Source organism: Amblyomma maculatum, chromosome 6, assembly GCF_055883805.1.
Source record: "Amblyomma maculatum isolate TAMU_Amacu chromosome 6, ASM5588380v1, whole genome shotgun sequence".
Classification (NCBI taxonomy): domain Eukaryota; kingdom Metazoa; phylum Arthropoda; class Arachnida; order Ixodida; family Ixodidae; genus Amblyomma; species Amblyomma maculatum.
The window spans coordinates 18,522,175-18,538,108 of record NC_139349.1 but is presented as its reverse complement, the minus strand read 5'-3'; the positions used below and the strand labels follow the sequence as shown (position 1 = coordinate 18,538,108).

The following is a 15,934-nucleotide window of genomic DNA, read 5'->3' as shown; positions in this document are numbered from 1 at the left end:
CACATGGCCATGCGCTTGCTTCGACGCGTGCCGACGTGACCGTTCCTCCGCTCGTCTATCGCCAGTGCTAGTTGATGGAATCGTTTAACCGAGGTTCCTCTCGGGAGTCGGGCTCTCGCTTCGCGGATCGGTGGGCACTCGAGTGCAGGAACCGATGACGGAAACAGCAACAACAGCGACCGATGGAAGAAGGCCTTGGCCCGTGCTGTACGGTGGTGGTCAGCGGCGTTCCCAATCAATAAGGCCAGAGGCTGGCGCCCGCTTGCCCAACACGTATCGAACGCTGCTGTCTGTGTCCTGCCTACGCCGGCAGAAGTGTTGGGAACGTCTGCGGCGCATCACCAGGAAGCGCGCAGGCACTAAAACACAAAGTGAGCAACTGGAGCGTGCTTTTCTTGTATTCCAAGGGGCCGAAAGTCACCGGCTGGAGAGATGCGTTCGTTGCTTGCGTTATAGCGGGATTCTCCCAGTCGCGGCCGCTGCCAGGGTCACGTCGCTGAGGTTCTCGGTTCGTTGAGATGCCGCTGCCGAGTTCCCGTCTGTGTGTTTTTATGCAGCAATAGTTGGCGTATACCCGCCTAGTTGTAGCCGCTGTTGCTCTGTGTCAACCCTTGACTGTGCAGTGTCCGTAGTTTGTAGCTACCGAGTGTATAAAGATCCGAAAGGGGACATAGTCGTAGCTGCATGAACTATTACAATTCTGTGGCTTTCAAAAGTGCCTTCAGGTGTCAGTCTGACGCTGCTGACAGGGAGTATTCAGGTTGCATATTATACAGAGGGGCAGATGGATGCGTAGGGAACTGAATTTTAGCCGCATAAAATGTAATAAAATACTCATTAAAGGGGCCCAAAACAGCCATAGCAATACAGTTTCCCTATGCCTAGTATGTGAAAGAATGTCGATGTAAGATAACCTTCCCGCAAAAATTTTTTAAATGCGGCATTTGGAAGCAGAGTTATTTGCAATCAAATTTTGAATATCTGCGCCTTCGCGGTTTCCTCCTTTTTTCAACTTTCTAGCGCGCGCAAAGGCTGGCCCTCCTCCAAGGCCTCGCCCACTGACACGTCACAACAGACGCATCTGTGCTTTTACTTTTTTTGCTTAGCGCCGCACGCCGCAACTTCCGTTTTGTCGCGCTTGCTTGCCGATGCGCCGCCGGGGGCCTCTTGTCTGCTTCATCGTCATCGCCCTTCGGCACGAACTCGCAAGTTTTGTTGCCACGCTATACATCCCTGGCGTTGACCTCACCTTTGATTTTGTGTTACGTCGTGTGCGCGACGGGTGCAGGACAGTTTTGGGCTAGACTGGTCGCTCTCTTGAATTCGCGAAGGCAGTTATCGAAGCGCTGAATTCTTGTTGACGGGACATGAGCGGGAGGTTGTTACAGTGTGCAGTCCCTGGCTGCGAAGGTATTGCTAGTGACGGGAGGAAAAAAATTCTGCATCAAGTGCTTCAAAACGCCAACCTCCGGAAACAGTGGCTACAGCTCATCGGATAGCCAGCATCGGTGAACAAAGCGTTTATCTACGTTTGCTTTACCAGGATATGTGGTTCGCGATTGGGGGATCCCAACAAGACTGAGTCTGCGTGAAGGAGCGGTACCAACGCTGTTTCTTCCAACCCTGCCGGTAAGTGTAAAATGAAAAGATTTTGATAATATTAGCTTTAGACGCGTTATCACAGTAGTGTGGATTTTTTTTTTAACTCAGGCGATCTTGCTCGACGTTGTGGCATGCATATAGCAAGATTTGTCATGATCACTGTGAACTACACTGCTCAAAATAAACCAGTGGCGAGCTTACGATGGGATTTTATTTTTTAATGTTACGCTAGTCGACCCCACGCACCAATGCACCCATATAAGCCGTATACTATCATCGCCGGGGTTCAGCAGCGGATTCTTCAACGGCGTGTACTTATGGGGGTCGAGTCCCTTCTCGGTACTCATTCACCGAAGTCGCTTTTCGAGCTCGGGGTCCATAATATCCGTACCGCAGCAAGGGCATGAGATGTTAGCGAAAGACTAGAAATTCAGAATCGAGATCGCAGAGAGCGGTCTTCCGGGCGTTGCGGAGGGAAACTCTCTCGTGCACCTTGCCCGAACCGCCCGAACCTTGAAACCTTCGTGTTTAGGCTCCTCTTGCGCTTGACTATACGATGCCCCTTCGTGAAAGATAACGATCGATTGTAAAGAAAAAAAAAAGGAAGGGGATGAGGAGAAGGAGACTGCGTAGTTGTGCGCTGTGGTGTAGTTTGTCAGCCGCGGTTCGGCATCAGCTGACTGCAACGGAGAACGCGCGCGCCGACAGGAAGTGAACAAACTCTGTTCGGTGCCCGATTATTATCGCAGCATGACTCCCGCCCTGTGGCATTTTTTTTTTTCGTTTTCTTTTACGCCATGTGGTGTTTGTACAGAGCGCACTCTGAAATGTCGCGCGAATGGAGCCGCGTCCAAGTTCACCAACCGAGGCAACCAGGAAAGAAACACGTGAAACCGAGATGGGCGTTGATAAGAAAGAAAAGAAAGGAGGGACACTGTCAGGAATGAAGAGATGTAAACAGAAAAAAAAAGTGCCAAGAGGCTTTACTCTTCAGCAAAACGGGGGGAGGGGGTGGGATCGCAAAATAAACGTTATCACTCGCGTGAACTGGCTTAGTCGCTCTAAGTTGTGCCTCTTTATCTCTAAGCGATCAGCTGCCGATCGGAAGTGTAAGAGTTGGTTTGGCAGGAGCATAGACAGGAGTGTACACAACTAGATTTTTCCTGCGGAAAGGGCGGGGGGGGGGGGGGGGGGGGGAGATAAACAGCAACAAGGGAGGAGGACTTCTCCAAATGGCTCACCGACAGCAATAAGAGCAGGAACCTTCTCCGGTTACTAACGGAAAATAATTTGCACGGGTTCTTATAATATGCCTTATGGCAAGCTTGCGTAATAAAAAAAGAAAAAACAGCGCGCGCATGCAGTAGTGCAACGATCGAGTGACACAGTTCGGCACAATGTTACCAGTGGCTCACAAATGCACATTTATTTTTGTCCCAGATTTTCCAGGAACAGCGGGTACAGATCATCAGCCAGCTGGATGGAATGGAAGTGGACCTCACAGGAAATGGGCGTTGCGACTCCCCGGGCTACAGCGCCAAGTACTGCACGTACAACGTTGTTATCATTCAGACTGACCATATTCTACAATGAGAACAGGTAAGAATAGGAGAGGTAAGGCAATGCTGCGATACGAAAATTGGCAAGCTGTAATTCCTATTAACTGTGTGAAGTCAGCTGTAGTGCCCAATAGTGCCAGCATGGGGCCTGGCCTCAACTAACGAGTCTCAGTGCAGTCTTTAACAAAAGGCGCCAATTTCTGCATATTATTAGGAGAAATTTATTTCAGCCTCACCAAGAGTGCACTTGGCAAGTGCTGCTTGCATGTCTATATATAAAAAGAATCAAATTAATCATTATATAATACAAACAATTGAATTACAAAATGTTTCATCGTTGCAAACCATTGGGGAAGAGGTACATTTGCTGACATATATTATTATGTAATGAGGTTTTAATTTCATCTATCTACAAACTGCCACCCAGCTATCTGGACATATTGCAAGAGCAGCAAATCGCCCATACAGCACTACTTTGGTGCTTGACGCATTAATAAAGATGCATGCAGTTGCTTGTTTTAATAATTAGGGCGAATACATGGTAATAACATTATTCTATACTGCATTTACTAAGTTAAAAGCTGTGAGCAGGTCAAAGGGCTGTGAAGCAATAGAACCATGGATCCAGACAATCACAAGTTTATGTTGCTGCCCTGGGCCAGGGTAATGATGACCTGATCATCAGCATGTAGTGCAGCTTCTTGAACCACATATGCGATAAGCGTGATGGCCATGATAGACCATACAGCAAATGCCTGCATTAGCTCCTTGCAAACAGGCAATGGATGAGCAGAGGTAATCTGTTTTGTATCGGTTCTTTTTTGTAAAGTTTTTCACTTTGATGTTGTTTGGAAGGTGCACGACTCACACTTGTGGCATTTGTCAACCAATGATAAATTTAAGAGATAGGTAATGCAAATAGAACTTCACGGAAAAAACTTTTTACACATCCGCACATTACAGCAAGACATAGCGAAGAAAGAAACCCATAATGAAGTGAAGAAACAACATAACGTAAATGTGAGTGCTGAGACTGCGAGATTAATTTAATACTGAGGCAGCTTGGTTATAACGCCAGTAAGAAACACAAAAACAATGGGATGTTCTATACTTTCTTATACTGACAATTGTTTGGTCAACAACACCTCTTAGATTTCTTGTCACAGTAAAATAGCAGTACAAGACCAGGTGTCTTTTAACGAATATGTTGCTAAAACTGTTTTCAACTGCAATGCAGCAGCTGTAAGCAGGTTCAGCATCTATGATTGACTAGAATACACACCAACACTACCAACTCATCAGTCAAATATATATATACCGTCGGCGCATTGTTTTTCCTTCCGCTTTGCATTTAATGCTCTTTATTCCAATAATCATCATAAGAGGAATTCTTGTAAATGTCAACAGTATAAACATAAAAAAAATGTTTGCCTTGCACTCGCAGACTGTTCGCTCCTTTAAATGCTATATATATATATATATATATATATATATATATATATATATATATATATATATACGACTGTTGGCTTCTTTCCTTCATATATATATATATATATATATATATATATGTATGTATATATGTACATTTTTTACAGATTCATGTGCTTTCAGGAAGCTAAACTGCATTCTCATGAACTCCCTGTTCCTGAAGGACATTTGACAAATCTCTCCTAAAGCCCAAACATCCTCCCTTGAATCATTTCATAATTTGGTCATCAGATTTGCTCCCAAATCAATTGCATACTCGGATGATGGGATGCAAGCAAGGTAAGTTGAATGAAAGAGAAGGATACGACATTATTTTTTACTCCAGTGCCAGTACGCATTCCAACTTTTCTGCATTGCATATGCAAACAATCAATCCTTGCATGAAGCATTTAATGTATGTTCATAATATTGTCATTGTAAAAGGAACAGAGGCCAGAGGAAATAGAACTCAGTAAAAAAAAAAATCAGAAGTTCATCTATGAAAGCCTGTGCTTCATTCGCACCATATCCTTTTCCTACTTTCGATTCTTCAACTTGCTAAGTAGTCCAACTAAGTAGATCGCGTTTAGTTAATGCTACAATAGCCACTACGACCAGCACTCCCCTTAGTACAGTGCTTGATCTGGAGCTGTCATGTTACCAGGCCAGGTAATATGAGACCTTACAATTACGACTCACAGGAGTCAGTTCTGACATCTGCCAAAAAAGGGCACCCACTATGTCAAGTGAATCCCAACTCCTGCTCAAAGTATGCACCCAATGAGAAATTTTCGACGATCCTTCCATCCTGACATTAAATACTCTGCTGTAAAATTAGCTGAACCTATCTTGTGTCTTTCTCTTCGAATCTCAATACTGCTGCCATGTCAAAGGTAGTTTTCATACATTTTGAGGAGACTGCGGTGCACACTTCTGACATTCTAAGAATGCTTCATATAATATCGTAAAAACATATTTGCTAGCATGGTAGCACTAGCCATTCTATAATCCCCTTCCATAGAAAAAGTGAGACAGGAGGCTGCAGACTGCACAGGCCATCTAAGGGTCCTCATTAGAAGTCATTGCTCTTATGTTAGAATAGGCAGATGGGATGACATAAAGAACGAAGTTGAGGACAAGCATGAAGCGCAGGCTGAAAAGACACCTCGTCTCTCTTTTGTGCGCCTCATCTTAGTGCAGTCCCAAGACAAAGGCAGTTTTTAAAGAACTGGAAGTTATCAGCGCAAGTTTCCGGCCCCTCTAGAACCATCTCGAATGTCACGAGGCTACTGTATTGAAGCTGCAAGAATGCTCAATGTTCACTTGACCACTTGAACTAATGATGATCGCTAGAATACAACAGCAGGGAGAACACATGTGATTCACGATATGATGTTGTATAGCCCATGTCATACATTCATTTTGCTGCTTGGAGATCATTGCATCACATTCTTATTTCTAAAGGCGCTGAACATAGTAGCTAAATCAGAAGCAATTTCTGCTGCAGTGTTGTGAATATAATGCATAATGGTTCCTTATGGTAGCCTCTTCTGTATAATTTTGCTGGTAGGCAACAAGAAACACATTTTTTTCCAAAGTATGAAAAATTAATTCATATTTACCTTCTTTATAGGTCACATCTGGCTGTAATTCACTTTAATGAAAATTCCTCAAGGCTCCAGGCACAGACAAAAAAAAGGAGATGACCGCTGGAAAGTAAAGATGGCAAAAACAAGGAAAGGACATTTCAGTGTCGCTCCAGTGAAAACGCAGCCTACATTTTGTAAGTTCAATGTTTGTTCTACATATAATATTACACGAAAAACTTAGTGCACTGTTGTAATCTCGATGACTATTTCATGCAGCGTACGTCCACAAGCTCCTCCAAGATGTGGAGAAACAGTCTGAGGGCTCTTCGCACAGAGAGACAGCTGCAAGCACAGCTTCAGAGCGTCACTTTATGACGGATGCATATGAAAGACCGTCAAAAGAAGAACTGATTGCTGCTCACAGACACAGATTTGCTCTTCACGATGACTAGTCAATTATACAGTACAACTGTCAGTGTGCTTAACCTAAATGCTAAACAGACTGGCATCATTTTTTAAAAATACACAGCGCAACAAACATAGGACAAGCGAGTATACGGGAACAGCGCTGACTATCAACTGCATGATTTATTGAAAGAACACTAATATATACAAAAATGCTCTGACAACCAAGTGCGCATGTTCGCAGATAAAACAACATTTCAAGTTTTATTTGCGAACATGCACACTTGGTTGTCAGAGTATTTTTGTATATATTCGTGTTCTTTCAATAAATCATGCAGTTGATAGTAAGCGCTGTTCCCGTCTACTCGCTTGTCCTATGTTTGATGCGCTGTGTATTTTTAAAAAATGATGCACCAACTAGCTCAACTCACAGTTCTTTTGAGACTGGCATCAGCGCCGCAAAGCATTGGCCACTGGAGCCAAGAAAATTGTTTCAATATGTTTGCTGCGGCTGACAATAGCTGGAGCGCAGTTTCATATGAGTTTTGTTGTCTGAGTGAGTGCAATCTTGTACCCATATCTCTGCGTTTTCCTTGTGGCTGCAGCTAAGCAAAATTGCACACAAAACATGTTGCTGTTTGCTTATCGCGGCAACTACACATGGTGTGCGACCGCTCGCAGGCCTTTCAAGTATTATATCAAAGCTGCCGCTTGAAACAAAAGTAGAAAAGGCAGAGCAACTGTGGGTTCAAGGTGTGTAAGGCTAGATTGCGAATAATTATGCCAGTCAGAGTTTTTCAGCTTCTTGAGGCCAAACTAGAAGTAAATGGAAATTTCAAGTGAGCCGGCTTCACAAGTGACCATGTAACATCTCTCTTTTCATGGGCTTGCTGTTCCCCATCCGCTAAGCTACACAGTTTACAAGACAACAGTGTAATTATGCTGATTATTATTATGTGCGCGAAATAATACAGTGTTCTTAGCGGCAATTTAAACTGCTGAGCGACTCAATCAACTTCATTCAGATTTTTTTCCTTCTGTCGACAGAAAAACAAATGCTAAGGTAGGAACAGAAGGCTACTAATACAGTAGCTTGACGAGGTTTTTACCCCTGTTTGACATGGACGACAGACAGTCATATTTTTACAGTGATCTGCTAGCGAAAAAAAGAAAACATCAGCAATTAAAGGAAATGTGCAATATGGACAGGTGCTGTGTCGGAAACAAAGTGTGAGAAATGTACATGTATTTACATTCACTTGCCACTGACTCTTGTACACACTTTGAGTATCTTTAACGCGCAGAACATAAAAGAAAGAATGGTGACAAAAAAAAATAGTAAAGTGTCACATAAATTCGAATATACACCGGCTCAAGCATCAGAAACAACAAGGTGGTCAGTTATAAAACTAAGAAAGCACAGTTTTTCGCCGAGGAGAGCAATTCTCTAGGAATAATCTCGAAATAAAGTCGTTTTCTTTGTTTCTTCGGTGCGTCCTCATCACTGCACGTCATATTGAAACCTTGCAAGGGCCAGATACAGCATGCGTATCCTAATACATGTTTACCGCGGCGGCTTGTACCTCTCCGGCTCTACCGCTCAGTCGTTTGTGGTGAAACTGCGCACGGAGCTTTGATATTACGGTAAACTTTATTTGCTCGTAGGAAGTTAGGTAAGGGTGCTTAATTCGTTGCTGCTGCGTACAATGCAAACCCGCAGTCTGTACCGGGATCGGGCCGAAAGCCGCCAACGCCGGCGCACGATTCCGCAAGTTCGCGCACGGCCGAGCCAGGTAGGCGCAGTTGTCTTAGGTAATTTACTATAAGGCAAAAGTTTATAACCTACTACGAGACAAAATGCAACCTCCGTGAGTAGTTTCACGCAATCAAGTCAACGGTTAAGACGGTAGGATTTTAATAGCCGCCACAGTAATGATGCATCACAACAATGACTAACTCATTGCACCTGTGAAACCGTCGCTTATTTGTGCGCTATGTTCAAGCTAGTAAACACATTACTTACCAGCGTATGTTGTCGCCTTGACTTGATCCGAGGTGCGTATTTTGGTTTGGTGGACACAGGAACGGAGCAGCGGTTGCCTCCGAAATTTTGCTGCACTACGTAAGGCGCAGTGAATTGGGGCCCGACATTTAAAGCACCGACTTAATGCTGTAAACCTGTAAGCCGACTTCGAAGTTCATTTCGCATGGGCGACACAAGAAACGAGAACATTCACAGGCGGAAAGTGCCCCGCAAGTACACTGCAAGGAACTGAAACGAGACCGCAGCTTGCGACCGCGCCGCGATTGCCGTGGTGCCTGCGCGAAGGACAAAGATGCGCGCGTGCGCGCGCGAGACCGGAAGTGCAGGAAAAAAAAGCTTTGAAAAAATGTTTCTGTGTACAGAACATCCTAATTTTCTTTCCTGATAATTAAAAGTTAAGCGTATTTCAATTTTTCTGGCATAAGCGATAGTTTAATGGCTCTGTGACGTCGCAAAGAAGCAGACCAATAGTCATTCGAAAACGCATGCACGTAGCAGCGTTGCACAGAGGAGGAGGAGGACTGGCAAAAGTCGAAGGAAAGAACGCGCCAACTTTCGAATGGGATTGTAAGACCTGCACTGCGCGTAGACGTGTATTATTGCGTTCAAATGTGTATCGCAGCATAATCTAGCGACTGAGATAGTTTGTGAGGAGTGCTCGGGAGGTGTTTGTGGGCCCCTTTAACGCTTGTCTTGACCCAGAGGTAATTTTCACTTTTTCCAGCTCCCTCACCGCCACATATAAACATTCTTCTCTCTCAAAGCGTATTACAAGCTTTACAATCCATATTTACAGACTATAAATATTACTTGCATTAATTGAGGTATCAAGCGCCATTTAGGCGTTGCATAAACACAGCGTGTATGACACGTGTTCATATATACTTTACATTTAAGGTGGTACTTGTCAGTTTAAATCGAAGCAATAATCCGCATCCAGTATTCTAAATTTGATTTATTCGAAGAAGGTCAGTGTTCTTGGTACGCATGGAATAGTTCGGTGGCTGTGAATAGCGAGCTGCACTCAAAGTTAAAATTTTGTTTAAAAAAGACCAGATGCGTGATTTGACGGTGGTATTGCTGGATACGGAGCTCAGCTGTACTATTTGTGGCACTAATCGAGCTAAAACGTCTCTGCAGGCAGGAGAGCACCGCCTCTCTTGCGCCTGTTAGCTCTGGACTGTTAGTGCAGCATCTTCACTGGTTTTAGAGAAGCTAGTCGATTAAGTTTGGGTACGATGCTTAGACGAAATCGTGCATGGGCGTCGCGAAACAATATCATCTCCTGACTACTGCGACGATTAAGCGGCAGTTACATCCCTGCCGTCAGCAAGCATACTAAGCGCTGTCTCGCCCTCTTGCCCAACTCAGCACGGAAACCAAACATGTTGGTCTGATTTTGAGAGGCAAACGTGAACTGGAAATTTTGTCTGCCGCCTATGATTTATCTTTCGCTGACATTTTGCTGGCAGAAGGAACCCCTTGGCACATGATTCATTCATATTATATTATCATTTGCTCGCTAATTCTTTGAAATAAACTCCACTTGCTGACAAGAAAGCCGCGACAAACACTAAGCAAGTTTCTAGTTTGGTGTTCCACAAGAATCCCATGTTCCTACCTTTACTCTGCTAATTTTGCGTTACTTATACTTCAGTAGAAGTATACTGGAACGGAGCTTGTCATGTGCATTACTGATAACCGATCATCTAGTCAGTTTAATACAGTTGACCACACAGAAACTAAAATGCAGCCAGGTAGTGGTAGAGTCGAGTGAGCAACTGAGATAACATTTCTGAAATACCTTGCCCACTGGGGAATGAATAATAAGCAGGGAGTAAATAATAAAAGATGAACAAGAGACTCCTTGTCTTCCAATCGACGTAGCTAGTTGCACATGTTATGATGACAGGACGTCCCCAGAAGAGAAAGTTTGAACTGCTGACTCGAACCATTTATTAACTGGTAAATTTCATTGCAATCCTTTTCAAGCTATTGAACTAAGCCATGCTCATTCTTCTTATTCGTCGCAAGGCGAAAGTAAAAGTGCAGTCGTCGTCAGGTACGCGGCCTTTGGTATTCAGAGCGACAAAAAAAAAAGAAAAAAAAAAGATTGTACACTGCAGGACTGCAGTGCAAGAAGGGAAAATTTGAACTGGGCGCTGCGGACAGTACAAAGCGTGGACAGCGGACGATGCGTTCGACATCCTGAGTGCATGGTGCGCTCAATAATGGTTTTATGCCGTAAGCAACAGCGCATTTCGCCGCGTTGCAAGATTTTAAATAATAACTTTTTCTTCATTTCATGCGCTGATACGGCATTGGCTTGTATGTGGGTACGAGCCCATCGATTTCGCTGCAGCGATATTGGTTTTCATTTACTGTTTTTGCGACTGAAAGAAAGAAAAGAGAAAAAAAATGTACGAGCCAGCTCCGCTGCCTAATGAGGAGAGACAAGAGTGGAAAGAGCTGTCAAAATGAAATAATGAGAGGAGATGCACGTCGCGTCAACAGTTGTCTGCCACCAAAGTGGTGATTACGGCGACGGCATAAACAACAGATACTCTGGTTGCAAGAAGTCCCTGCCCCAACATGTGAAGGCGCCTTGGTTGCCAGCTTCGTAGTGCCAGCAGCAGCCACACTCCCCGCTGCATTTTCAAGAGAACGAGGCCTTGCCTTTAATGATGTCGCGTTGAAATGTCTTTCACGACCATAGTCAAGTATACACTGGTCACAGAGGCATTATGTAAGGCAGAAGCTCCGCTCCTTAAATGCGACTGCTGCTGAGACAGCGATGAGGACACTATTAAGCACGTGTATAACCGGCCTGGGTTGACATCATTACCGAACTGCGACGCGCCTGCGCTTGTGGTTAGCATTCACGACTAAATAAAACTGTAATAATTCACATTTGAAGTATGGGAATGCAGCATAATGAAAACTTGTTCCGCGTCACAACCCTAAGTTTCCGCGCCTCTAGGTGCACCATATTTGACCTGCATGAATTATGGCCGCATGTACCGCTAGAAGCGGAGCGGTAGATGAGGGTACGAAAGCCTCCCCTTGTGTAGAAATCGGAGTCGGGAGACAGGCAGGCGGCCATCGCCTAGCTCTGCGCCACGCGCTGCAGACGATTAGCGACAGCGCTAAGCCACATTATGGAAATGTTCGAAGGAGTCATAAGCACCGGAAAAGAGGAGGTAAACCGAAGGAATGCCCCTCCTTTGCCAGAGTCCTATCGCCAGAGCTCGGTAGGGCGGGCGCACCAACGCCTCAGCGTGCAGCGCCTTACCTGCTCATTCGATAAATATTTATGGTCTTCGACTTCCGAGGTGGCAGTGCCTGCATCGGAAACGTGTCACAGACTTGCGTCGCCCGCCTTCCGAGAAGGACGCGAAAGTCTACGGGGCACCCCTTCTTCTGCGGGCAGCGTCACAGCGCGAGTTTCCCGCTCCCGCGACTTGTCAGCGCTCTCTCGCCGCCTGCAACACGTCTTCGAGGCGTTGACAGCCGTCGACCTGCGAAGTGCCCTTGCGGCGAACACGCTGCGCGGAGCGCTCGGGGCGATGAAGTGTCCCTCTTGTGACCCTACTATAGCTGTGCGCGGTTACAAAGTTGCCTCGGGGCGACTAAGGCGCGCTTGTAGCTGTCGGCAGCGTTAGGAAAGAACGGTGTCCTGCTGAATGCCGCTGGCTGGTATGTTGATGATGAGAAAACAAGCGAAGTTCTCTTGGAATGCCGGCCGAGTCTGAGAATTCGTTCTGGGACTGCGATCGGAAGAACTTGATAAGAAACATCTTGCGCATATAGCGAGAAAAGAAAAATGAGCATGCCCAGCTCTTCCAGAAATGGGGCCTTCGGCTCAAACAAGGCGGTTGTGACTCATATGCTCAACGTTGAAAACACAAGGAGGGAAACAAAAGAATCAGCACAGTCCACATAATGACAGCCCTTTACCACCTTGACTATCTGAAATTACTGAACGCTGGTTTTCGTTATGAAACAGCCATGCCTGTAATGCATTCGCGTGCAGTGTGGTGATAATGTGTGGGGTAACATGCTCAGATGTTTTCTTTTACATAAATTCTGTGCAGCGGATACTGTCCCGCCTCGGAGAGCAGAGTGTGCAGCTGTATGGTGGACGCCGTGCATGAGGCGTCTCTTGGTCGAGTTGCGCAGTTTTCTCGATCGAGTGGGAAGAAGTATGCCTTTCCCCTTGGTTAAATTCGGATGTGCATCTGCAGTATATGGTGACGAAATTTCCAACAACTAAATTGACCTCGTCTTTGTGAAACAGCCTGCCCTTTACATTCAGCTGCGCTGGCGCGCGCTTCGTTCTTCCAAACAATGCGTCGCGCTAGCAAGCAGTGAGTACTTCGGAACTGCGGCGAAGTCAAATTACTTTCACAGCTTGCTAATGTATTCAAATTCATCAGAGTACCTCAGCGAATTATTCACAGCGCAGTCGATGAACTACTCACGCTCAGACCAACGTCTGGGATGTATAAGGTACATGGAATATAAATCGTGGCGAGTGTACGGTCTCCCTCTGTCAACAACCCTGTGTATAGCTTCAGTTTGAAGAGGCATATTAGGTCCGTGTGTTCATAAATTCCTTCGCGGCTAGCAAGTGCTTTGCCTACGATTGTTCTTTGTGCTCGAAGCGCGAATCGATACAAAGACGCATTATAAATGACTTCACAACGCCACCTAATTAACGCAAAGTACCGTCTTTGCCAAAAGTAACTAGGCTGCTCCGAAAGCTGCAGGAGCAGGACCGCGGCCGTGCGGCGGCTTTGCGTTCGCTATAGCTCTTGCCGGCGCTCGTCAGCTCTGAGGGGGGCAGCAGCTGGCGTAATTTCGCATCCTCACTCTCACCCTCTGGGTGATAAAAACTTGGCGTGTAAAAAGTGCGCTCAGCGCTTTCACTTTTGCGGAGCCCGATAGTGACCAGCGAGGGCTCTCAGCATAGTGACGGGGATATTCGGTTTCTTTTCCAGCTCCCGTTAAGCGAATTTACGTAGCGGTTTTCGCTACATAACTATCTGTGCTTACGTTCTGTACATCATCATCATCATCATCAGCCTGATTATACCCACTGCAGGGCGAAGGCCTCTCCCATATCTATCCACTTAACCCGGTTCTGTGCTAGCTGCATCCACTTGACCCCTGCGAACTTCTTAACCTCATCCGCCCACCTAACTTTCTGCCGCCCCCTGCTACGCTTTCCTTCCCTTGGAATCCAGTTTGTTACCCTCAGCGACCATCGGTTATCCTCTCTTCGCACTACATGTCCTGCCCATGTCCATTTCTTCTTCTTAATTTCCACTAGAATGTCGTTAACTTGAGTTATTTCTCTGACCCACTCTGCACGCTTTCTATCTCTTAATGTTACCCCTACCATTTTTCGTTCAATAGCCCTCTGGGTTGTCCTCAATGTTCTGTACGTTCTGTACAACGCTGCTCAAAAACGCACCAGCAAAATAGCACTTTTCTACCTGTTTGATGTCCTGTAAAAAGCAGGGTCATAATAATAGAGTCGAACGATGAGCTAGTTGGTCACACATCTCTTGGAAGAAGGAAGCAGAGCAGGTAACAACAACACAAAACGCAAGTGGCACACACACTCACACAAGGACAACGCTGCACTGGCAACTATATTAACTGGAAACCGCACATCTTCTTCCTTCACTTCACGTCTGGAGCCAACTTCTTTCTTGTCGTTAACATCCATGCCGGTTTGCGCAAAAATTCTACTTCCTTTTTCAACAAAACCACCGATGGCATGCTGACACATTGGTCTCCCAGTTAGCCAGATAGATTTATGAAGCATATGCAATCTGTGACTTGTGACTGCCTGCCCGTGTCGTTTTATTTCGTTGCCTTTTTACAGTTGTTGTGGTGACTGCGACGAATGACACTTCCGGTTGGTTTCACGACAATAATTGAAAATATAATTATTGTACATCTTGTATCCGATATCCGAGTCAAGTGTGACTATAGGGCGCCAGCACATTAGCAGTTCATTTACGCGATAGTGTATAAGGTCCCATTCGGAGGTAAATGTGGTGTCGGCATTAACAGCGTGCCTGGAAAACGCGAATTTTTCGAGAGGGCATGGCGTTACCTGTGAAGCTGAAACACTGAGAGTGAATAAAACATTAAATCAACTGCAATAATAACATATTAGTGTGTTTTAAACATCGTTATAAGGCATATTATGGATGAGTGAAATAATCATGAATGCCAGAAAATATTGATGATAAAACGGCGCAATCTATCTGTGTATATGCGTATATGCGTAGTGTGTTGATACTATTGAGTGTTAGAAATTCTGCTAAACGATGCGCCGTGTGGCTCGATATCTTCGAAAAAGTGCGCGGAAGGTCTCCATAGGTAGCCGCAGGGTCCGAACGCTATCGCATCATACACCTACGCGTACACCTAGGTGCCCCCACATTTGTTTCGCTGTATATTCTGGTTAACTTGTTTAAAATATTTCGATAATATTTCACCGCAATGCGTCTGTCGGGTTTGAAATTTGTAGCTCATGCCGAATAATACTGTTTCTTGGAGATTATCCGCGTTCAAATACAACAAAGTAAAACTTGGGAAGCTGTTTGTCATACTGATAATGGAGTGGTATTTGGAACAACATATCCCAGCTGCAGTGAAAACACGCATATGAAGTTTTGTTGGAAAACTCGCTTTGACCCATCCATCAAAACGGGGAAGCCCGAAGCGGTAGTTAAAGGCAATCTTTGCCGCCAATAGCAAACACTCCATCTTACTTCCAAATGACTTGGCTTTCTTACGGCACTTTGCTCTCGACAAACCGATTTGCTCTGTATAGGTTTTGTCCGCTTTGGTTCTTTATTTTTCTTTTCTGGTCCGTTCAAGCTTCCATGTAACCCCACGTGTCTTGAACACCTGTGCATATCAGCAGGCACAGCTGTATGCGCATGCCACGTCGCTATCTTCATACAAAACAGGTCGCGAAAAGCAGTGCGAAGTATTTGAGGATCTTGCTCGCATGTAAACTGGGGTGAAGTGCGCACAAGGATTCGAATTTTACAAGGAGAACATATGAAATATGATGCATATTAAGGCTTGCGCATTAACGTTGCCGACGATTTGCTTTACATATTTTTCATTCGTATATGCAGGAGGATACAAGGGAACATACAGTGGTCAATGATTTAGTAATCGAGAAGTAACAGGCATTCAATATCTAACAACATTAACAAAATACAGTACAAAATGGC

At 45.1% G+C, this 15,934-nt stretch overlaps 2 long non-coding RNA genes across 2 annotated transcripts; one reads left to right on the top strand and one right to left on the bottom strand.

Moving 5' to 3' along the window:
• Nucleotides 1-1,142: 1,142 nt before the first annotated feature.
• On the top strand, nt 1,143-6,792 carry LOC146185182 (uncharacterized). The gene is made up of 5 exons (XR_014707968.1): nt 1,143-1,629; nt 3,043-3,201; nt 4,760-4,931; nt 6,265-6,414; nt 6,497-6,792. It is a non-coding gene; the product is annotated as an uncharacterized LOC146185182 (long non-coding RNA).
• On the bottom strand, nt 2,967-8,906 carry LOC146185181 (uncharacterized). The gene is made up of 3 exons (XR_014707969.1): nt 8,649-8,906; nt 6,254-6,340; nt 2,967-3,146 (listed from the first exon to the last, which is right to left on the bottom strand). It is a non-coding gene; the product is annotated as an uncharacterized LOC146185181 (long non-coding RNA).
• Between the last annotated feature and the right edge of the window lie 7,028 nt (nt 8,907-15,934).